The following is a 25,212-nucleotide window of genomic DNA, read 5'->3' on the forward strand; positions in this document are numbered from 1 at the left end:
GGAATTAGCTCAAATGGTAGAGTTCTTGCTTAGCATGCGAGAGGTAGTGGGATCGATGCCCATATTCTCCACAAGGTTCACCTTTGCATCTTGAATTTACATCATTCCCAGTGAAAACCTTGTTGTAACTTTACATTTTTTTCAATATCTAAGCAAAGAAACATTCCTACACAACGACAAGGATGGGATTCGAACCCACGCGTGCAGAGCACAATGGATTAGCAGTCCATCCTTAACATCTCACGTTTGCATCATCTCCAGTGAAAATCTTGTCATAACCTAACATTTTGCTTTATCTAACCTGTGTTTCTGCCCAGTAAGCCATGTTGAAAGGGGAAATAGCACAAATGGTAGAGCCATGCAAGAGGTAGTGGGGTCGATGCCCACATTCTCCACAAGACTCTACTTTAGACCTTGAGCCAAGGTCATCCCTCGTCCAAATGTTGATAAGTAGGGTTAAAGATGTTGTCACTAAATAGGATGTTTTGTAGACTTGCAAACAAAGCATAACTCACCATCACCTTAACCACTCGGCCATCTCGTCACTGAAAAGCATCATTAGGAGAAGACGAAAGAGAGTGTTATCAAAAGAAGATGATCATATGGAGTCTAACCCGCGTTGCAGCTGTGCCAGGAGGCCATGTTCACAGGGGAATTCTCCACAAGGTTGACCTTTGCATCTTGAATTTACATCATTCCCAGTGAAAACCTTGTTGTAACTTTACATTTTTTTCCATATCTAAGCAAAGAAACCGACGAGGATGGGCTTCGAACCCACGAGTGCAGAGCACAATGGATTAGCAGTCCATCCTTAACATCTCACGTTTGCATCATCCCCAGTGAAAATCTTGTCATAACTTAACATTTTGCTTTATCTAACCTGTGTTTCTGCAGTGCCAGTAAACCACATTGAAAGGGGAATTAGCTCAAATGGTAGAGCGCTTGCTTAGCATGCGAGAGGTAGTGGGATCGATGCCCATATTCTCCACAAGGTTCACCTTTGCATCTTGAATTTACATCATTCCCAGTGAAAACCTTGTTGTAACTTTACATTTTTTTCAATATCTAAGCAAAGAAACATTCCTACACAACGACGAGGATGGGATTCGAACCCACGCGTGCAGAGCACAATGGATTAGCAGTCCATCCTTAACATCTCACGTTTGCATCATCCCCAGTGAAAATCTTGTCATAACTTAACATTTTGCTTTATCTAACCTGTGTTTCTGCCCAGTAAACCACATTGAAAGGGGAATTAGCTCAAATGGTAGAGCGCTTGCTTAGCATGCGAGAGGTAGTGGGATCGATGCCCATATTCTCCACAAGGTTCACCTTTGCATCTTGAATTTACATCATTCCCAGTGAAAACCTTGTTGTAACTTAACATTTTGCTTTATCTAACCTGTGTTTCTGCAGTGCCAGTAAGCCATGCTGAAAGGGGAATTAGCTCAAATGGTAGAGCACTTGCTTAGCATGCGAGAGATAGTTGGATCAATGCCCATATTCTCCACAAGGTTCACCTTTGCATCTTGAATTTACATCATTCCCAGTGAAAACCTTGTTGTAACTTTACATTTTTTTCCATATCTAAGCAAAGAAACATTCCTACACAACGACGAGGATGGGATTCGAACCCACGTGTGCAGAGCACAATGGATTAGCAGTCCGTCCTTAACATCTCACGTTTGCATCATCCCCAGCGAAAATCTTGTCATAACTTAACATTTTGCTTTATCTAACCTGTGTTTCTGCAGTGCCAGTAAGCCATGTTGAAAGGGGAATTAGCTCAAATGGTAGAGCGCTTGCTTAGCATGCGAGAGGTAGTGGGATCAATGCCCATATTCTCCACAAGGTTCACCTTTGCATCTTGAATTTACATCATTCCCAGTGAAAACCTTGTTGTAACTTTACATTTTTTTCAAGATCTAAGCAAAGAAACATTCCTACACAACGACGAGGATGGGATTCGAACCCACGTGTGCAGAGCACAATGGATTAGCAGTCCGTCCTTAACATCTCACGTTTGCATCATCCCCAGCGAAAATCTTGTCATAATTTAACATTTTGCTTTATCTAACCTGTGTTTCTGCCCAGTAAGCCATGTTGAAAGGGGAAATAGCACAAATGGTAGAGCCATGCAAGAGGTAGTGGGGTCGATGCCCACATTCTCCACAAGACTCTACTTTAGACCTTGAGCCAAGGTCATCCCTCGTCCAAATGTTGATAAGTAGGGTTAAAGATGTTGTCACTAAATAGGTTGTTTTGTAGACTAGCAAACAAAGCATAACTCACCATCACCTTAACCACTCGGCCATCTCGTCACTGAAAAGCATCATTAGGAGAAGACGAAAGAGAGTGTTATCAAAAGAAGATGATCATATGGAGTCTAACCCGCGTTGCAGCTGTGCCAGGAGGCCATGTTCACAGGGGAATTCTCCACAAGGTTGACCTTTGCATCTTGAATTTACATCATTCCCAGTGAAAACCTTGTTGTAATTTTACATTTTTTTCCATATCTAAGCAAAGAAACCGACGAGGATGGGCTTCGAACCCACGAGTGCAGAGCACAATGGATTAGCAGTCCATCCTTAACATCTCACGTTTGCATCATCCCCAGTGAAAATCTTGTCATAACTTAACATTTTGCTTTATCTAACCTGTGTTTCTGCCCAGTAAACCACGTTGAAAGGGGAATTAGCTCAAATGGTAGAGTGCTTGCTTAGCATGCGAGAGGTATTGGGATCGATGCCCATATTCTCCACAAGGTTCACCTTTGCATCTTGAATTTACATCATTCCCAGTGAAAACCTTGGTGTAACTTTAGCTTTTTTCCATATCTAAGCAAAGAAACAATCCTACACGACGACGAGGATGGGATTCGAACCCACGCGTGCAGAGCACAATGGATTAGCAGTCCATCTCCTTAACCACTCGGCCACCTCGTCACCAAAAACTGATATTAGGACAAGACAAAAGAGAGTGTTATCATAAGAAGCTGCTTATGCGGAATCTGACCCATGCGGAGCTGCAGTGCCAGGAAGCCATGTTCACAGGGGAAATAGCACAAATGGTAGAGCCATGCAAGAGGTAGTGGGGTCGATGCCCACATTCTCCACAAGACTCTACTTTAGACCTTGAGCCAAGGTCATCCCTAGTCCAAATGTTGATAAGTAGGGTTAAAGATGTTGTCACTAAATAGGTTGTTTTGTAGACTTGCAAACAAAGCATAACTCACCATCACCTTAACCACTCGGCCATCTCGTCACTGAAAAGCATCATTAGGAGAAGACAAAAGAGAGTGTTATCAAAAGAAGATGATCATATGGAGTCTAACCCGTGTTGCAGCTGTGCCAGGAGGCCATGTTCACAGGGGAATTCTCCACAAGGTTGACCTTTGCATCTTGAATTTACATCATTCCCAGTGAAAACCTTGTTGTAACTTAACATTTTGCTTTATCTAACCTGTGTTTCTGCAGTGCCAGTAAGCCATGCTGAAAGGGGAATTAGCTCAAATGGTAGAGCACTTGCTTAGCATGCGAGAGATAGTTGGATCAATGCCCATATTCTCCACAAGGTTCACCTTTGCATCTTGAATTTACATCATTCCCAGTGAAAACCTTGTTGTAACTTTAAATTTTTTTCCATATCTAAGCAAAGAAACATTCCTACACAACGACGAGGATGGGATTCGAACCCACGTGTGCAGAGCACAATGGATTAGCAGTCCGTCCTTAACATCTCACGTTTGCATCATCCCCAGTGAAAATCTTGTCATAACTTAACATTTTGCTTTATCAAACCTGTGTTTCTGCAGTGCCAGTAAGCCATGTTGAAAGGGGAATTAGCTCAAATGGTAGAGCGCTTGCTTAGCATGCGAGAGGTAGTGGGATCAATGCCCATATTCTCCACAAGGTTCACCTTTGCATCTTGAATTTACATCATTCCCAGTGAAAACCTTGTTGTAACTTTACATTTTTTTCAATATCTAAGTAAAGAAACATTCCTACACAACGACGAGGATGGGATTCGAACCCACGTGTGCAGAGCACAATGGATTAGCAGTCCGTCCTTAACATCTCACGTTTGCATCATCCCCAGCGAAAATCTTGTCATAACTTAACATTTTGCTTTATCTAACCTGTGTTTCTGCAGTGCCAGTAAGCCATGTTGAAAGGGGAATTAGCTCAAATGGTAGAGCGCTTGCTTAGCATGCGAGAGGTAGTGGGATCAATGCCCATATTCTCCACAAGGTTCACCTTTGCATCTTGAATTTACATCATTCCCAGTGAAAACCTTGTTGTAACTTTACATTTTTTTCAAGATCTAAGCAAAGAAACATTCCTACACAACGACGAGGATGGGATTCGAACCCACGTGTGCAGAGCACAATGGATTAGCAGTCCGTCCTTAACATCTCACGTTTGCATCATCCCCAGCGAAAATCTTGTCATAATTTAACATTTTGCTTTATCTAACCTGTGTTTCTGCCCAGTAAGCCATGTTGAAAGGGGAAATAGCACAAATGGTAGAGCCATGCAAGAGGTAGTGGGGTCGATGCCCACATTCTCCACAAGACTCTACTTTAGACCTTGAGCCAAGGTCATCCCTCGTCCAAATGTTGATAAGTAGGGTTAAAGATGTTGTCACTAAATAGGTTGTTTTGTAGACTAGCAAACAAAGCATAACTCACCATCACCTTAACCACTCGGCCATCTCGTCACTGAAAAGCATCATTAGGAGAAGACGAAAGAGAGTGTTATCAAAAGAAGATGATCATATGGAGTCTAACCCGCGTTGCAGCTGTGCCAGGAGGCCATGTTCACAGGGGAATTCTCCACAAGGTTGACCTTTGCATCTTGAATTTACATCATTCCCAGTGAAAACCTTGTTGTAATTTTACATTTTTTTCCATATCTAAGCAAAGAAACCGACGAGGATGGGCTTCGAACCCACGAGTGCAGAGCACAATGGATTAGCAGTCCATCCTTAACATCTCACGTTTGCATCATCCCCAGTGAAAATCTTGTCATAACTTAACATTTTGCTTTATCTAACCTGTGTTTCTGCCCAGTAAACCACGTTGAAAGGGGAATTAGCTCAAATGGTAGAGTGCTTGCTTAGCATGCGAGAGGTATTGGGATCGATGCCCATATTCTCCACAAGGTTCACCTTTGCATCTTGAATTTACATCATTCCCAGTGAAAACCTTGGTGTAACTTTAGCTTTTTTCCATATCTAAGCAAAGAAACAATCCTACACGACGACGAGGATGGGATTCGAACCCACGCGTGCAGAGCACAATGGATTAGCAGTCCATCTCCTTAACCACTCGGCCACCTCGTCACCAAAAACTGATATTAGGACAAGACAAAAGAGAGTGTTATCATAAGAAGCTGCTTATGCGGAATCTGACCCATGCGGAGCTGCAGTGCCAGGAAGCCATGTTCACAGGGGAAATAGCACAAATGGTAGAGCCATGCAAGAGGTAGTGGGGTCGATGCCCACATTCTCCACAAGACTCTACTTTAGACCTTGAGCCAAGGTCATCCCTAGTCCAAATGTTGATAAGTAGGGTTAAAGATGTTGTCACTAAATAGGTTGTTTTGTAGACTTGCAAACAAAGCATAACTCACCATCACCTTAACCACTCGGCCATCTCGTCACTGAAAAGCATCATTAGGAGAAGACAAAAGAGAGTGTTATCAAAAGAAGATGATCATATGGAGTCTAACCCGTGTTGCAGCTGTGCCAGGAGGCCATGTTCACAGGGGAATTCTCCACAAGGTTGACCTTTGCATCTTGAATTTACATCATTCCCAGTGAAAACCTTGTTGTAACTTAACATTTTGCTTTATCTAACCTGTGTTTCTGCAGTGCCAGTAAGCCATGCTGAAAGGGGAATTAGCTCAAATGGTAGAGCACTTGCTTAGCATGCGAGAGATAGTTGGATCAATGCCCATATTCTCCACAAGGTTCACCTTTGCATCTTGAATTTACATCATTCCCAGTGAAAACCTTGTTGTAACTTTAAATTTTTTTCCATATCTAAGCAAAGAAACATTCCTACACAACGACGAGGATGGGATTCGAACCCACGTGTGCAGAGCACAATGGATTAGCAGTCCGTCCTTAACATCTCACGTTTGCATCATCCCCAGTGAAAATCTTGTCATAACTTAACATTTTGCTTTATCAAACCTGTGTTTCTGCAGTGCCAGTAAGCCATGTTGAAAGGGGAATTAGCTCAAATGGTAGAGCGCTTGCTTAGCATGCGAGAGGTAGTGGGATCAATGCCCATATTCTCCACAAGGTTCACCTTTGCATCTTGAATTTACATCATTCCCAGTGAAAACCTTGTTGTAACTTTACATTTTTTTCAATATCTAAGTAAAGAAACATTCCTACACAACGACGAGGATGGGATTCGAACCCACGTGTGCAGAGCACAATGGATTAGCAGTCCGTCCTTAACATCTCACGTTTGCATCATCCCCAGCGAAAATCTTGTCATAACTTAACATTTTGCTTTATCTAACCTGTGTTTCTGCAGTGCCAGTAAGCCATGTTGAAAGGGGAATTAGCTCAAATGGTAGAGCGCTTGCTTAGCATGCGAGAGGTAGTGGGATCAATACCCATATTCTCCACAAGGTTCACCTTTGCATCTTGAATTTACATCATTCCCAGTGAAAACCTTGTTGTAACTTTACATTTTTTTCAATATCTAAGCAAAGAAACATTCCTACACAACGACGAGGATGGGATTCGAACCCACGTGTGCAGAGCACAATGGATTAGCAGTCCGTCCTTAACATCTCACGTTTGCATCATCCCCAGCGAAAATCTTGTCATAACTTAACATTTTGCTTTATCTAACCTGTGTTTCTGCCCAGTAAGCCATGTTGAAAGGGGAAATAGCACAAATGGTAGAGCCATGCAAGAGGTAGTGGGGTCGATGCCCACATTCTCCACAAGACTCTACTTTGGACCTTGAGCCAAGGTCATCCCTCGTCCAAATGTTGATAAGTAGGGTTAAAGATGTTGTCACTAAATAGGTTGTTTTGTAGACTAGCAAACAAAGCATAACTCACCATCACCTTAACCACTCGGCCATCTCGTCACTGAAAAGCATCATTAGGAGAAGACGAAAGAGAGTGTTATCAAAAGAAGATGATCATATGGAGTCTAACCCGCGTTGCAGCTGTGCCAGGAGGCCATGTTCACAGGGGAATTCTCCACAAGGTTGACCTTTGCATCTTGAATTTACATCATTCCCAGTGAAAACCTTGTTGTAATTTTCCATTTTTTTCCATATCTAAGCAAAGAAACCGACGAGGATGGGCTTCGAACCCACGAGTGCAGAGCACAATGGATTAGCAGTCCATCCTTAACATCTCACGTTTGCATCATCCCCAGTGAAAATCTTGTCATAACTTAACATTTTGCTTTATCTAACCTGTGTTTCTGCAGTGCCAGTAAACCACATTGAAAGGGGAATTAACTCAAATGGTAGAGCGCTTGCTTAGCATGCGAGAGGTAGTGGGATCGATGCCCATATTCTCCACAAGGTTCACCTTTGCATCTTGAATTTACATCATTCCCAGTGAAAACCTTGTTGTAACTTTACATTTTTTTCAAGATCTAAGCAAAGAAACATTCCTACACAACGACGAGGATGGGATTCGAACCCACGTGTGCAGAGCACAATGGATTAGCAGTCCGTCCTTAACATCTCACGTTTGCATCATCCCCAGCGAAAATCTTGTCATCACTTAACATTTTGCTTTATCTAACCTGTGTTTCTGCCCAGTAAGCCATGTTGAAAGGGGAAATAGCACAAATGGTAGAGCCATGCAAGAGGTAGTGGGGTCGATGCCCACATTCTCCACAAGACTCTACTTTAGACCTTGAGCCAAGGTCATCCCTCGTCCAAATGTTGATAAGTAGGGTTAAAGATGTTGTCACTAAATAGGTTGTTTTGTAGACTAGCAAACAAAGCATAACTCACCATCACCTTAACCACTCGGCCATCTCGTCACTGAAAAGCATCATTAGGAGAAGACGAAAGAGAGTGTTATCAAAAGAAGATGATCATATGGAGTCTAACCCGCGTTGCAGCTGTGCCAGGAGGCCATGTTCACAGGGGAATTCTCCACAAGGTTGACCTTTGCATCTTGAATTTACATCATTCCCAGTGAAAACCTTGTTGTAATTTTACATTTTTTTCCATATCTAAGCAAAGAAACCGACGAGGATGGGCTTCGAACCCACGAGTGCAGAGCACAATGGATTAGCAGTCCATCCTTAACATCTCACGTTTGCATCATCCCCAGTGAAAATCTTGTCATAACTTAACATTTTGCTTTATCTAACCTGTGTTTCTGCCCAGTAAACCACGTTGAAAGGGGAATTAGCTCAAATGGTAGAGTGCTTGCTTAGCATGCGAGAGGTATTGGGATCGATGCCCATATTCTCCACAAGGTTCACCTTTGCATCTTGAATTTACATCATTCCCAGTGAAAACCTTGGTGTAACTTTAGCTTTTTTCCATATCTAAGCAAAGAAACAATCCTACACGACGACGAGGATGGGATTCGAACCCACGCGTGCAGAGCACAATGGATTAGCAGTCCATCGCCTTAACCACTCGGCCACCTCGTCACCAAAAACTGATATTAGGACAAGACAAAAGAGAGTGTTATCATAAGAAGCTGCTTATGCGGAATCTGACCCATGCGGAGCTGCAGTGCCAGGAAGCCATGTTCACAGGGGAAATAGCACAAATGGTAGAGCCATGCAAGAGGTAGTGGGGTCGATGCCCACATTCTCCACAAGACTCTACTTTAGACCTTGAGCCAAGGTCATCCCTAGTCCAAATGTTGATAAGTAGGGTTAAAGATGTTGTCACTAAATAGGTTGTTTTGTAGACTTGCAAACAAAGCATAACTCACCATCACCTTAACCACTCGGCCATCTCGTCACTGAAAAGCATCATTAGGAGAAGACAAAAGAGAGTGTTATCAAAAGAAGATGATCATATGGAGTCTAACCCGTGTTGCAGCTGTGCCAGGAGGCCATGTTCACAGGGGAATTCTCCACAAGGTTGACCTTTGCATCTTGAATTTACATCATTCCCAGTGAAAACCTTGTTGTAACTTAACATTTTGCTTTATCTAACCTGTGTTTCTGCAGTGCCAGTAAGCCATGCTGAAAGGGGAATTAGCTCAAATGGTAGAGCACTTGCTTAGCATGCGAGAGATAGTTGGATCAATGCCCATATTCACCACAAGGTTCACCTTTGCATCTTGAATTTACATCATTCCCAGTGAAAACCTTGTTGTAACTTTACATTTTTTTCCATATCTAAGCAAAGAAACATTCCTACACAACGACGAGGATGGGATTCGAACCCACGTGTGCAGAGCACAATGGATTAGCAGTCCGTCCTTAACATCTCACGTTTGCATCATCCCCAGTGAAAATCTTGTCATAACTTAACATTTTGCTTTATCAAACCTGTGTTTCTGCAGTGCCAGTAAGCCATGTTGAAAGGGGAATTAGCTCAAATGGTAGAGCGCTTGCTTAGCATGCGAGAGGTAGTGGGATCAATGCCCATATTCTCCACAAGGTTCACCTTTGCATCTTGAATTTACATCATTCCCAGTGAAAACCTTGTTGTAACTTTACATTTTTTTCAATATCTAAGCAAAGAAACATTCCTACACAACGACGAGGATGGGATTCGAACCCACGTGTGCAGAGCACAATGGATTAGCAGTCCGTCCTTAACATCTCACGTTTGCATCATCCCCAGCGAAAATCTTGTCATAACTTAACATTTTGCTTTATCTAACCTGTGTTTCTGCCCAGTAAGCCATGTTGAAAGGGGAAATAGCACAAATGGTAGAGCCATGCAAGAGGTAGTGGGGTCGATGCCCACATTCTCCACAAGACTCTACTTTGGACCTTGAGCCAAGGTCATCCCTCGTCCAAATGTTGATAAGTAGGGTTAAAGATGTTGTCACTAAATAGGTTGTTTTGTAGACTAGCAAACAAAGCATAACTCACCATCACCTTAACCACTCGGCCATCTCGTCACTGAAAAGCATCATTAGGAGAAGACGAAAGAGAGTGTTATCAAAAGAAGATGATCATATGGAGTCTAACCCGCGTTGCAGCTGTGCCAGGAGGCCATGTTCACAGGGGAATTCTCCACAAGGTTGACCTTTGCATCTTGAATTTACATCATTCCCAGTGAAAACCTTGTTGTAATTTTCCATTTTTTTCCATATCTAAGCAAAGAAACCGACGAGGATGGGCTTCGAACCCACGAGTGCAGAGCACAATGGATTAGCAGTCCATCCTTAACATCTCACGTTTGCATCATCCCCAGTGAAAATCTTGTCATAACTTAACATTTTGCTTTATCTAACCTGTGTTTCTGCAGTGCCAGTAAACCACATTGAAAGGGGAATTAACTCAAATGGTAGAGCGCTTGCTTAGCATGCGAGAGGTAGTGGGATCGATGCCCATATTCTCCACAAGGTTCAACTTTGCATCTTGAATTTACATCATTCCCAGTGAAAACCTTGTTGTAACTTTACATTTTTTTCCATATCTAAGCAAAGAAACATTCCTACACAACGACGAGGATGGGATTCGAACCCACGCGTGCAGAGCACAATGGATTAGCAGTCCATCCTTAACATCTCACGTTTGCATCATCCCCAGTGAAAATCTTGTCATAACTTAACATTTTGCTTTATCTAACCTGTGTTTCTGCCCAGTAAACCACGTTGAAAGGGGAATTAGCTCAAATGGTAGAGTGCTTGCTTAGCATGCGAGAGGTATTGGGATCGATGCCCATATTCTCCACAAGGTTCACCTTTGAATCTTGAATTTACATCATTCCCAGTGAAAACCTTGTTGTAACTTTAGCTTTTTTCCATATCTAAGCAAAGAAACAATCCTACACGACGACGAGGATGGGATTCGAACCCACGCGTGCAGAGCACAATGGATTAGCAGTCCATCGCCTTAACCACTCGGCCACCTCGTCACCAAAAACTGATATTAGGACAAGACGAAAGAGAGTGTTATCATAAGAAGCTGCTTATGCGGAATCTGACCCATGCGGAGCTGCAGTGCCAGGAAGCCATGTTCACAGGGGAAATAGCACAAATGGTAGAGCCATGCAAGAGGTAGTGGGGTCGATGCCCACATTCTCCACAAGACTCTACTTTAGACCTTGAGCCAAGGTCATCCCTAGTCCAAATGTTGATAAGTAGGGTTAAAGATGTTGTCACTAAATAGGTTGTTTTGTAGACTTGCAAACAAAGCATAACTCACCATCACCTTAACCACTCGGCCATCTCGTCACTGAAAAGCATCATTAGGAGAAGACAAAAGAGAGTGTTATCAAAAGAAGATGATCATATGGAGTCTAACCCGCGTTGCAGCTGTGCCAGGAGGCCATGTTCACAGGGGAATTCTCCACAAGGTTGACCTTTGCATCTTGAATTTACATCATTCCCAGTGAAAACCTTGTTGTAACTTTACATTTTTTTCAAGATCTAAGCAAAGAAACATTCCTACACAACGACGAGGATGGGATTCGAACCCACGTGTGCAGAGCACAATGGATTAGCAGTCCGTCCTTAACATCTCACGTTTGCATCATCCCCAGCGAAAATCTTGTCATCACTTAACATTTTGCTTTATCTAACCTGTGTTTCTGCCCAGTAAGCCATGTTGAAAGGGGAAATAGCACAAATGGTAGAGCCATGCAAGAGGTAGTGGGGTCGATGCCCACATTCTCCACAAGACTCTACTTTAGACCTTGAGCCAAGGTCATCCCTCGTCCAAATGTTGATAAGTAGGGTTAAAGATGTTGTCACTAAATAGGTTGTTTTGTAGACTAGCAAACAAAGCATAACTCACCATCACCTTAACCACTCGGCCATCTCGTCACTGAAAAGCATCATTAGGAGAAGACGAAAGAGAGTGTTATCAAAAGAAGATGATCATATGGAGTCTAACCCGCGTTGCAGCTGTGCCAGGAGGCCATGTTCACAGGGGAATTCTCCACAAGGTTGACCTTTGCATCTTGAATTTACATCATTCCCAGTGAAAACCTTGTTGTAATTTTCCATTTTTTTCCATATCTAAGCAAAGAAACCGACGAGGATGGGCTTCGAACCCACGAGTGCAGAGCACAATGGATTAGCAGTCCATCCTTAACATCTCACGTTTGCATCATCCCCAGTGAAAATCTTGTCATAACTTAACATTTTGCTTTATCTAACCTGTGTTTCTGCCCAGTAAACCACGTTGAAAGGGGAATTAGCTCAAATGGTAGAGTGCTTGCTTAGCATGCGAGAGGTATTGGGATCGATGCCCATATTCTCCACAAGGTTCACCTTTGCATCTTGAATTTACATCATTCCCAGTGAAAACCTTGGTGTAACTTTAGCTTTTTTCCATATCTAAGCAAAGAAACAATCCTACACGACGACGAGGATGGGATTCGAACCCACGTGTGCAGAGCACAATGGATTAGCAGTCCATCGCCTTAACCACTCGGCCACCTCGTCACCAAAAACTGATATTAGGACAAGACAAAAGAGAGTGTTATCATAAGAAGCTGCTTATGCGGAATCTGACCCATGCGGAGCTGCAGTGCCAGGAAGCCATGTTCACAGGGGAAATAGCACAAATGGTAGAGCCATGCAAGAGGTAGTGGGGTCGATGCCCACATTCTCCACAAGACTCTACTTTAGACCTTGAGCCAAGGTCATCCCTCGTCCAAATGTTGATAAGTAGGGTTAAAGATGTTGTCACTAAATAGGTTGTTTTGTAGACTTGCAAACAAAGCATAACTCACCATCACCTTAACCACTCGGCCATCTCGTCACTGAAAAGCATCATTAGGAGAAGACGAAAGAGAGTGTTATCAAAAGAAGATGATCATATGGAGTCTAACCCGCGTTGCAGCTGTGCCAGGAGGCCATGTTCACAGGGGAATTCTCCACAAGGTTGACCTTTGCATCTTGAATTTACATCATTCCCAGTGAAAACCTTGTTGTAACTTAACATTTTGCTTTATCTAACCTGTGTTTCTGCAGTGCCAGTAAGCCATGCTGAAAGGGGAATTAGCTCAAATGGTAGAGCACTTGCTTAGCATGCGAGAGATAGTTGGATCAATGCCCATATTCTCCACAAGGTTCACCTTTGCATCTTGAATTTACATCATTCCCAGTGAAAACCTTGTTGTAACTTTACATTTTTTTCCATATCTAAGCAAAGAAACATTCCTACACAACGACGAGGATGGGATTCGAACCCACGTGTGCAGAGCACAATGGATTAGCAGTCCGTCCTTAACATCTCACGTTTGCATCATCCCCAGCGAAAATCTTGTCATAACTTAACATTTTGCTTTATCTAACCTGTGTTTCTGCCCAGTAAGCCATGTTGAAAGGGGAAATAGCACAAATGGTAGAGCCATGCAAGAGGTAGTGGGGTCGATGCCCACATTCTCCACAAGACTCTACTTTAGACCTTGAGCCAAGGTCATCCCTCGTCCAAATGTTGATAAGTAGGGTTAAAGATGTTGTCACTAAATAGGTTGTTTTGTAGACTAGCAAACAAAGCATAACTCACCATCACCTTAACCACTCGGCCATCTCGTCACTGAAAAGCATCATTAGGAGAAGACGAAAGAGAGTGTTATCAAAAGAAGATGATCATATGGAGTCTAACCCGCGTTGCAGCTGTGCCAGGAGGCCATGTTCACAGGGGAATTCTCCACAAGGTTGACCTTTGCATCTTGAATTTACATCATTCCCAGTGAAAACCTTGTTGTAACTTAACATTTTGCTTTATCTAACCTGTGTTTCTGCAGTGCCAGTAAGCCATGTTGAAAGGGGAATTAGCTCAAATGGTAGAGCGCTTACTTAGCATGCGAGAGGTAGTGGGATCGATGCCCATATTCTCCACAAGGTTCACCTTTGCATCTTGAATTTACATCATTCCCAGTGAAAACCTTGTTGTAACTTTACATCTTTTTCCATATCTAAGCAAAGAAACATTCCTACACAACGACAAGGATGGGATTCGAACCCACGCGTGCAGAGCACAATGGATTAGCAGTCCATCCTTAACATCTCACGTTTGCATCATCTCCAGTGAAAATCTTGTCATAACCTAACATTTTGCTTTATCTAACCTGTGTTTCTGCCCAGTAAACCACATTGGAAGGGGAATTAGCTCAAATGGTAGAGTGCTTGCTTAGCATGCGAGAGGTACTGGGATCGATGCCCATATTCTCCACAAGGTTCACCTTTGCATCTTGAATTTACATCATTCCCAGTGAAAACCTTGTTGTAACTTTACATTTTTTTCAATATCTAAGCAAAGAAACATTCCTACACAACGACAAGGATGGGATTCGAACCCACGCGTGCAGAGCACAATGGATTAGCAGTCCATCCTTAACATCTCACGTTTGCATCATCTCCAGTGAAAATCTTGTCATAACCTAACATTTTGCTTTATCTAACCTGTGTTTCTGCCCAGTAAGCCATGTTGAAAGGGGAAATAGCACAAATGGTAGAGCCATGCAAGAGGTAGTGGGGTCGATGCCCACATTCTCCACAAAACTCTACTTTAGACCTTGAGCCAAGGTCATCCCTCGTCCAAATGTTGATAAGTAGGGTTAAAGATGTTGTCACTAAATAGGTTGTTTTGTAGACTTGCAAACAAAGCATAACTCACCATCACCTTAACCACTCGGCCATCTCGTCACTGAAAAGCATCATTAGGAGAAGACGAAAGAGAGTGTTATCAAAAGAAGATGATCATATGGAGTCTAACCCGCGTTGCAGCTGTGCCAGGAGGCCATGTTCACAGGGGAATTCTCCACAAGGTTGACCTTTGCATCTTGAATTTACATCATTCCCAGTGAAAACCTTGTTGTAACTTTACATTTTTTTCCATATCGAAGCAAAGAAACCGACGAGGATGGGCTTCGAACCCACGAGTGCAGAGCACAATGGATTAGCAGTCCATCCTTAACATCTCACGTTTGCATCATCCCCAGTGAAAATCTTGTCATAACTTAACATTTTGCTTTATCTAACCTGTGTTTCTGCAGTGCCAGTAAACCACATTGAAAGGGGAATTAGCTCAAATGGTAGAGCGCTTGCTTAGCATGCGAGAGGTAGTGGGATCGATGCCCATATTCTCCACAAGGTTCACCTTTGCATCTTGAATTTACATCATTCCCAGTGAAAACCTTGTTGTAACTTTACATTTTTTTCAATATCTAAGCAAAGAAACATTCCTACACAACGACGAGGATGGGATTCGAACCCACGCGTGCAGAGCACAATGGATTAGCAGTCCATCCTTAACATCTCACGTTTGCATCATCCCCAGTGAAAATCTTGTCATAACTTAACATTTTGCTTTATCTAACCTGTGTTTCTGCCCAGTAAACCACATTGAAAGGGGAATTAGCTCAAATGGTAGAGCGCTTGCTTAGCATGCGAGAGGTAGTGGGATCGATGCCCATATTCTCCACAAGGTTCACCTTTGCATCTTGAATTTACATCATTCCCAGTGAAAACCTTGTTGTAACTTAACATTTTGCTTTATCTAACCTGTGTTTCTGCAGTGCCAGTAAGCCATGCTGAAAGGGGAATTAGCTCAAATGGTAGAGCACTTGCTTAGCATGCGAGAGATAGTTGGATCAATGCCCATATTCTCCACAAGGTTCACCTTTGCATCTTGAATTTACATCATTCCCAGTGAAAACCTTGTTGTAACTTTACATCTTTTTCCATATCTAAGCAAAGAAACATTCCTACACAACGACGAGGATGGGATTCGAACCCACGTGTGCAGAGCACAATGGATTAGCAGTCCGTCCTTAACATCTCACGTTTGCATCATCCCCAGCGAAAATCTTGTCATAACTTAACATTTTGCTTTATCTAACCTGTGTTTCTGCAGTGCCAGTAAGCCATGTTGAAAGGGGAATTAGCTCAAATGGTAGAGCGCTTGCTTAGCATGCGAGAGGTAGTGGGATCAATGCCCATATTCTCCACAAGGTTCACCTTTGCATCTTGAATTTACATCATTCCCAGTGAAAACCTTGTTGTAACTTTACATTTTTTTCAAGATCTAAGCAAAGAAACATTCCTACACAACGACGAGGATGGGATTCGAACCCACGTGTGCAGAGCACAATGGATTAGCAGTCCGTCCTTAACATCTCACGTTTGCATCATCCCCAGCGAAAATCTTGTCATAATTTAACATTTTGCTTTATCTAACCTGTGTTTCTGCCCAGTAAGCCATGTTGAAAGGGGAAATAGCACAAATGGTAGAGCCATGCAAGAGGTAGTGGGGTCGATGCCCACATTCTCCACAAGACTCTACTTTAGACCTTGAGCCAAGGTCATCCCTCGTCCAAATGTTGATAAGTAGGGTTAAAGATGTTGTCACTAAATAGGTTGTTTTGTAGACTAGCAAACAAAGCATAACTCACCATCACCTTAACCACTCGGCCATCTCGTCACTGAAAAGCATCATTAGGAGAAGACGAAAGAGAGTGTTATCAAAAGAAGATGATCATATGGAGTCTAACCCGCGTTGCAGCTGTGCCAGGAGGCCATGTTCACAGGGGAATTCTCCACAAGGTTGACCTTTGCATCTTGAATTTACATCATTCCCAGTGAAAACCTTGTTGTAATTTTCCATTTTTTTCCATATCTAAGCAAAGAAACCGACGAGGATGGGCTTCGAACCCACGAGTGCAGAGCACAATGGATTAGCAGTCCATCCTTAACATCTCACGTTTGCATCATCCCCAGTGAAAATCTTGTCATAACTTAACATTTTGCTTTATCTAACCTGTGTTTCTGCCCAGTAAACCACGTTGAAAGGGGAATTAGCTCAAATGGTAGAGTGCTTGCTTAGCATGCGAGAGGTATTGGGATCGATGCCCATATTCTCCACAAGGTTCACCTTTGCATCTTGAATTTACATCATTCCCAGTGAAAACCTTGGTGTAACTTTAGCTTTTTTCCATATCTAAGCAAAGAAACAATCCTACACGACGACGAGGATGGGATTCGAACCCACGCGTGCAGAGCACAATGGATTAGCAGTCCATCCTTAACATCTCACGTTTGCATCATCCCCAGTGAAAATCTTGTCATAACTTAACATTTTGCTTTATCTAACCTGTGTTTCTGCAGTGCCAGTAAACCACATTGAAAGGGGAATTAGCTCAAATGGTAGAGCGCTTGCTTAGCATGCGAGAGGTAGTGGGATCGATGCCCATATTCTCCACAAGGTTCACCTTTGCATCTTGAATTTACATCATTCCCAGTGAAAACCTTGTTGTAACTTTACATTTTTTTCAATATCTAAGCAAAGAAACATTCCTACACAACGACGAGGATGGGATTCGAACCCACGCGTGCAGAGCACAATGGATTAGCAGTCCATCCTTAACATCTCACGTTTGCATCATCCCCAGTGAAAATCTTGTCATAACTTAACATTTTGCTTTATCTAACCTGTGTTTCTGCCCAGTAAACCACATTGAAAGGGGAATTAGCTCAAATGGTAGAGCGCTTGCTTAGCATGCGAGAGGTAGTGGGATCGATGCCCATATTCTCCACAAGGTTCACCTTTGCATCTTGAATTTACATCATTCCCAGTGAAAACCTTGTTGTAACTTAACATTTTGCTTTATCTAACCTGTGTTTCTGCAGTGCCAGTAAGCCATGCTGAAAGGGGAATTAGCTCAAATGGTAGAGCACTTGCTTAGCATGCGAGAGATAGTTGGATCAATGCCCATATTCTCCACAAGGTTCACCTTTGCATCTTGAATTTACATCATTCCCAGTGAAAACCTTGTTGTAACTTTACATCTTTTTCCATATCTAAGCAAAGAAACATTCCTACACAACGACGAGGATGGGATTCGAACCCACGTGTGCAGAGCACAATGGATTAGCAGTCCGTCCTTAACATCTCACGTTTGCATCATCCCCAGCGAAAATCTTGTCATAACTTAACATTTTGCTTTATCTAACCTGTGTTTCTGCAGTGCCAGTAAGCCATGTTGAAAGGGGAATTAGCTCAAATGGTAGAGCGCTTGCTTAGCATGCGAGAGGTAGTGGGATCAATGCCCATATTCTCCACAAGGTTCACCTTTGCATCTTGAATTTACATCATTCCCAGTGAAAACCTTGTTGTAACTTTACATTTTTTTCAAGATCTAAGCAAAGAAACATTCCTACACAACGACGAGGATGGGATTCGAACCCACGTGTGCAGAGCACAATGGATTAGCAGTCCGTCCTTAACATCTCACGTTTGCATCATCCCCAGCGAAAATCTTGTCATAATTTAACATTTTGCTTTATCTAACCTGTGTTTCTGCCCAGTAAGCCATGTTGAAAGGGGAAATAGCACAAATGGTAGAGCCATGCAAGAGGTAGTGGGGTCGATGCCCACATTCTCCACAAGACTCTACTTTAGACCTTGAGCCAAGGTCATCCCTCGTCCAAATGTTGATAAGTAGGGTTAAAGATGTTGTCACTAAATAGGTTGTTTTGTAGACTAGCAAACAAAGCATAACTCACCATCACCTTAACCACTCGGCCATCTCGTCACTGAAAAGCATCATTAGGAGAAGACGAAAGAGAGTGTTATCAAAAGAAGATGATCATATGGAGTCTAACCCGCGTTGCAGCTGTGCCAGGAGGCCATGTTCACAGGGGAATTCTCCACAAGGTTGACCTTTGCATCTTGAATTTACATCATTCCCAGTGAAAACCTTGTTGTAATTTTCCATTTTTTTCCATATCTAAGCAAAGAAACCGACGAGGATGGGCTTCGAACCCACGAGTGCAGAGCACAATGGATTAGCAGTCCATCCTTAACATCTCACGTTTGCATCATCCCCAGTGAAAATCTTGTCATAACTTAACATTTTGCTTTATCTAACCTGTGTTTCTGCCCAGTAAACCACGTTGAAAGGGGAATTAGCTCAAATGGTAGAGTGCTTGCTTAGCATGCGAGAGGTATTGGGATCGATGCCCATATTCTCCACAAGGTTCACCTTTGCATCTTGAATTTACATCATTCCCAGTGAAAACCTTGTTGTAACTTTACATTTTTTTCCATATCTAAGCAAAGAAACATTCCTACACAACGACGAGGATGGGATTCGAACCCACGCGTGCAGAGCACAATGGATTAGCAGTCCATCCTTAACATCTCACGTTTGCATCATCCCCAGTGAAAATCTTGTCATAACTTAACATTTTGCTTTATCTAACCTGTGTTTCTGCCCAGTAAACCACGTTGAAAGGGGAATTAGCTCAAATGGTAGAGTGCTTGCTTAGCATGCGAGAGGTATTGGGATCGATGCCCATATTCTCCACAAGGTTCACCTTTGAATCTTGAATTTACATCATTCCCAGTGAAAACCTTGTTGTAACTTTAGCTTTTTTCCATATCTAAGCAAAGAAACAATCCTACACGACGACGAGGATGGGATTCGAACCCACGCGTGCAGAGCACAATGGATTAGCAGTCCATCGCCTTAACCACTCGGCCACCTCGTCACCAAAAACTGATATTAGGACAAGACGAAAGAGAGTGTTATCATAAGAAGCTGCTTATGCGGAATCTGACCCATGCGGAGCTGCAGTGCCAGGAAGCCATGTTCACAGGGGAAATAGCACAAATGGTAGAGCCATGCAAGAGGTAGTGGGGTCGATGCCCACATTCTCCACAAGACTCTACTTTAGACCTTGAGCCAAGGTCATCCCTAGTCCAAATGTTGATAAGTAGGGTTAAAGATGTTGTCACTAAATAGGTTGTTTTGTAGACTTGCAAACAAAGCATAACTCACCATCACCTTAACCACTCGGCCATCTCGTCACTGAAAAGCATCATTAGGAGAAGACAAAAGAGAGTGTTATCAAAAGAAGATGATCATATGGAGTCTAACCCGCGTTGCAGCTGTGCCAGGAGGCCATGTTCACAGGGGAATTCTCCACAAGGTTGACCTTTGCATCTTGAATTTACATCATTCCCAGTGAAAACCTTGTTGTAACTTTACATTTTTTTCAAGATCTAAGCAAAGAAACATTCCTACACAATGACGAGGATGGGATTCGAACCCACGTGTGCAGAGCACAATGGATTAGCAGTCCGTCCTTAACATCTCACGTTTGCATCATCCCCAGCGAAAATCTTGTCATCACTTAACATTTTGCTTTATCTAACCTGTGTTTCTGCCCAGTAAGCCATGTTGAAAGGGGAAATAGCACAAATGGTAGAGCCATGCAAGAGGTAGTGGGGTCGATGCCCACATTCTCCACAAGACTCTACTTTAGACCTTGAGCCAAGGTCATCCCTCGTCCAAATGTTGATAAGTAGGGTTAAAGATGTTGTCACTAAATAGGTTGTTTTGTAGACTAGCAAACAAAGCATAACTCACCATCACCTTAACCACTCGGCCATCTCGTCACTGAAAAGCATCATTAGGAGAAGACGAAAGAGAGTGTTATCAAAAGAAGATGATCATATGGAGTCTAACCCGCGTTGCAGCTGTGCCAGGAGGCCATGTTCACAGGGGAATTCTCCACAAGGTTGACCTTTGCATCTTGAATTTACATCATTCCCAGTGAAAACCTTGTTGTAATTTTCCATTTTTTTCCATATCTAAGCAAAGAAACCGACGAGGATGGGCTTCGAACCCACGAGTGCAGAGCACAATGGATTAGCAGTCCATCGCCTTAACCACTCGGCCACCTCGTCACCAAAAACTGATATTAGGACAAGACAAAAGAGAGTGTTATCATAAGAAGCTGCTTATGCGGAATCTGACCCATGCGGAGCTGCAGTGCCAGGAAGCCATGTTCACAGGGGAAATAGCACAAATGGTAGAGCCATGCAAGAGGTAGTGGGGTCGATGCCCACATTCTCCACAAGACTCTACTTTAGACCTTGAGCCAAGGTCATCCCTCGTCCAAATGTTGATAAGTAGGGTTAAAGATGTTGTCACTAAATAGGTTGTTTTGTAGACTTGCAAACAAAGCATAACTCACCATCACCTTAACCACTCGGCCATCTCGTCACTGAAAAGCATCATTAGGAGAAGACGAAAGAGAGTGTTATCAAAAGAAGATGATCATATGGAGTCTAACCCGCGTTGCAGCTGTGCCAGGAGGCCATGTTCACAGGGGAATTCTCCACAAGGTTGACCTTTGCATCTTGAATTTACATCATTCCCAGTGAAAACCTTGTTGTAACTTAACATTTTGCTTTATCTAACCTGTGTTTCTGCAGTGCCAGTAAGCCATGCTGAAAGGGGAATTAGCTCAAATGGTAGAGCACTTGCTTAGCATGCGAGAGATAGTTGGATCAATGCCCATATTCTCCACAAGGTTCACCTTTGCATCTTGAATTTACATCATTCCCAGTGAAAACCTTGTTGTAACTTTACATTTTTTTCCATATCTAAGCAAAGAAACATTCCTACACAACGACGAGGATGGGATTCGAACCCACGTGTGCAGAGCACAATGGATTAGCAGTCCGTCCTTAACATCTCACGTTTGCATCATCCCCAGCGAAAATCTTGTCATAACTTAACATTTTGCTTTATCTAACCTGTGTTTCTGCCCAGTAAGCCATGTTGAAAGGGGAAATAGCACAAATGGTAGAGCCATGCAAGAGGTAGTGGGGTCGATGCCCACATTCTCCACAAGACTCTACTTTAGACCTTGAGCCAAGGTCATCCCTCGTCCAAATGTTGATAAGTAGGGTTAAAGATGTTGTCACTAAATAGGTTGTTTTGTAGACTAGCAAACAAAGTATAACTCACCATCACCTTAACCACTCGGCCATCTCGTCACTGAAAAGCATCATTAGGAGAAGACGAAAGAGAGTGTTATCAAAAGAAGATGATCATATGGAGTCTAACCCGCGTTGCAGCTGTGCCAGGAGGCCATGTTCACAGGGGAATTCTCCACAAGGTTGACCTTTGCATCTTGAATTTACATCATTCCCAGTGAAAACCTTGTTGTAACTTAACATTTTGCTTTATCTAACCTGTGTTTCTGCAGTGCCAGTAAGCCATGTTGAAAGGGGAATTAGCTCAAATGGTAGAGCGCTTACTTAGCATGCGAGAGGTAGTGGGATCGATGCCCATATTCTCCACAAGGTTCACCTTTGCATCTTGAATTTACATCATTCCCAGTGAAAACCTTGTTGTAACTTTACATCTTTTTCCATATCTAAGCAAAGAAACATTCCTACACAACGACAAGGATGGGATTCGAACCCACGCGTGCAGAGCACAATGGATTAGCAGTCCATCCTTAACATCTCACGTTTGCATCATCTCCAGTGAAAATCTTGTCATAACCTAACATTTTGCTTTATCTAACCTGTGTTTCTGCCCAGTAAACCACATTGGAAGGGGAATTAGCTCAAATGGTAGAGTGCTTGCTTAGCATGCGAGAGGTAGTGGGATCGATGCCCATATTCTCCACAAGGTTCACCTTTGCATCTTGAATTTACATCATTCCCAGTGAAAACCTTGTTGTAACTTTACATTTTTTTCAATATCTAAGCAAAGAAACATTCCTACACAACGACAAGGATGGGATTCGAACCCACGCGTGCAGAGCACAATGGATTAGCAGTCCATCCTTAACATCTCACGTTTGCATCATCTCCAGTGAAAATCTTGTCATAACTTAACATTTTGCTTTATCTAACCTGTGTTTCTGCCCAGTAAGCCATGTTGAAAGGGGAAATAGCACAAATGGTAGAGCCATGCAAGAGGTAGTGGGGTCGATGCCCACATTCTCCACAAGACTCTACTTTAGACCTTGAGCCAAGGTCATCCCTCGTCCAAATGTTGATAAGTAGGGTTAAAGATGTTGTCACTAAATAGGTTGTTTTGTAGACTTGCAAACAAAGCATAACTCACCATCACCTTAACCACTCGGCCATCTCGTCACTGAAAAGCATCATTAGGAGAAGACGAAAGAGAGTGTTATCAAAAGAAGATGATCATATGGAGTCTAACCCGCGTTGCAGCTGTGCCAGGAGGCCATGTTCACAGGGGAATTCTCCACAAGGTTGACCTTTGCATCTTGAATTTACATCATTCCCAGTGAAAACCTTGTTGTAACTTTACATTTTTTTCCATATCGAAGCAAAGAAACCGACGAGGATGGGCTTCGAACCCACGAGTGCAGAGCACAATGGATTAGCAGTCCATCCTTAACATCTCACGTTTGCATCATCCCCAGTGAAAATCTTGTCATAACTTAACATTTTGCTTTATCTAACCTGTGTTTCTGCAGTGCCAGTAAACCACATTGAAAGGGGAATTAGCTCAAATGGTAGAGCGCTTGCTTAGCATGCGAGAGGTAGTGGGATCGATGCCCATATTCTCCACAAGGTTCACCTTTGCATCTTGAATTTACATCATTCCCAGTGAAAACCTTGTTGTAACTTTACATTTTTTTCAATATCTAAGCAAAGAAACATTCCTACACAACGACGAGGATGGGATTCGAACCCACGCGTGCAGAGCACAATGGATTAGCAGTCCATCCTTAACATCTCACGTTTGCATCATCCCCAGTGAAAATCTTGTCATAACTTAACATTTTGCTTTATCTAACCTGTGTTTCTGCCCAGTAAACCACATTGAAAGGGGAATTAGCTCAAATGGTAGAGCGCTTGCTTAGCATGCGAGAGGTAGTGGGATCGATGCCCATATTCTCCACAAGGTTCACCTTTGCATCTTGAATTTACATCATTCCCAGTGAAAACCTTGTTGTAACTTAACATTTTGCTTTATCTAACCTGTGTTTCTGCAGTGCCAGTAAGCCATGCTGAAAGGGGAATTAGCTCAAATGGTAGAGCACTTGCTTAGCATGCGAGAGATAGTTGGATCAATGCCCATATTCTCCACAAGGTTCACCTTTGCATCTTGAATTTACATCATTCCCAGTGAAAACCTTGTTGTAACTTTACATCTTTTTCCATATCTAAGCAAAGAAACATTCCTACACAACGACGAGGATGGGATTCGAACCCACGTGTGCAGAGCACAATGGATTAGCAGTCCGTCCTTAACATCTCACGTTTGCATCATCCCCAGCGAAAATCTTGTCATAACTTAACATTTTGCTTTATCTAACCTGTGTTTCTGCAGTGCCAGTAAGCCATGTTGAAAGGGGAATTAGCTCAAATGGTAGAGCGCTTGCTTAGCATGCGAGAGGTAGTGGGATCAATGCCCATATTCTCCACAAGGTTCACCTTTGCATCTTGAATTTACATCATTCCCAGTGAAAACCTTGTTGTAACTTTACATTTTTTTCAAGATCTAAGCAAAGAAACATTCCTACACAACGACGAGGATGGGATTCGAACCCACGTGTGCAGAGCACAATGGATTAGCAGTCCGTCCTTAACATCTCACGTTTGCATCATCCCCAGCGAAAATCTTGTCATAATTTAACATTTTGCTTTATCTAACCTGTGTTTCTGCCCAGTAAGCCATGTTGAAAGGGGAAATAGCACAAATGGTAGAGCCATGCAAGAGGTAGTGGGGTCGATGCCCACATTCTCCACAAGACTCTACTTTAGACCTTGAGCCAAGGTCATCCCTCGTCCAAATGTTGATAAGTAGGGTTAAAGATGTTGTCACTAAATAGGTTGTTTTGTAGACTAGCAAACAAAGCATAACTCACCATCACCTTAACCACTCGGCCATCTCGTCACTGAAAAGCATCATTAGGAGAAGACGAAAGAGAGTGTTATCAAAAGAAGATGATCATATGGAGTCTAACCCGCGTTGCAGCTGTGCCAGGAGGCCATGTTCACAGGGGAATTCTCCACAAGGTTGACCTTTGCATCTTGAATTTACATCATTCCCAGTGAAAACCTTGTTGTAATTTTCCATTTTTTTCCATATCTAAGCAAAGAAACCGACGAGGATGGGCTTCGAACCCACGAGTGCAGAGCACAATGGATTAGCAGTCCATCCTTAACATCTCACGTTTGCATCATCCCCAGTGAAAATCTTGTCATAACTTAACATTTTGCTTTATCTAACCTGTGTTTCTGCCCAGTAAACCACGTTGAAAGGGGAATTAG

At 42.8% G+C, this 25,212-nt stretch overlaps 7 non-coding genes across 7 annotated transcripts; all 7 read right to left on the reverse strand.

Moving 5' to 3' along the window:
- Positions 1-2,863: 2,863 nt before the first annotated feature.
- On the reverse strand, positions 2,864-2,945 carry trnas-gcu (transfer RNA serine (anticodon GCU)). The gene has a single exon. It is a non-coding gene; the product is annotated as a tRNA-Ser (tRNA).
- Positions 2,946-5,261: 2,316 nt separating this feature from the next.
- On the reverse strand, positions 5,262-5,343 carry trnas-gcu (transfer RNA serine (anticodon GCU)). The gene has a single exon. It is a non-coding gene; the product is annotated as a tRNA-Ser (tRNA).
- Positions 5,344-8,576: 3,233 nt separating this feature from the next.
- On the reverse strand, positions 8,577-8,658 carry trnas-gcu (transfer RNA serine (anticodon GCU)). The gene has a single exon. It is a non-coding gene; the product is annotated as a tRNA-Ser (tRNA).
- Positions 8,659-10,974: 2,316 nt separating this feature from the next.
- On the reverse strand, positions 10,975-11,056 carry trnas-gcu (transfer RNA serine (anticodon GCU)). Its single transcript has one exon. It is a non-coding gene; the product is annotated as a tRNA-Ser (tRNA).
- A 1,452-nt stretch (positions 11,057-12,508) lies between these two features.
- trnas-gcu (transfer RNA serine (anticodon GCU)) lies at positions 12,509-12,590 on the reverse strand. Its single transcript has one exon. It is a non-coding gene; the product is annotated as a tRNA-Ser (tRNA).
- Positions 12,591-19,564: 6,974 nt separating this feature from the next.
- On the reverse strand, positions 19,565-19,646 carry trnas-gcu (transfer RNA serine (anticodon GCU)). The gene has a single exon. It is a non-coding gene; the product is annotated as a tRNA-Ser (tRNA).
- Positions 19,647-20,765: 1,119 nt separating this feature from the next.
- Positions 20,766-20,847, reverse strand: trnas-gcu (transfer RNA serine (anticodon GCU)). Its single transcript has one exon. It is a non-coding gene; the product is annotated as a tRNA-Ser (tRNA).
- Between the last annotated feature and the right edge of the window lie 4,365 nt (positions 20,848-25,212).

Source organism: Labrus bergylta, chromosome 14 (genome assembly GCF_963930695.1).
Source record: "Labrus bergylta chromosome 14, fLabBer1.1, whole genome shotgun sequence".
In the NCBI taxonomy this organism is placed as follows: Eukaryota; Metazoa; Chordata; class Actinopteri; order Labriformes; family Labridae; genus Labrus; species Labrus bergylta.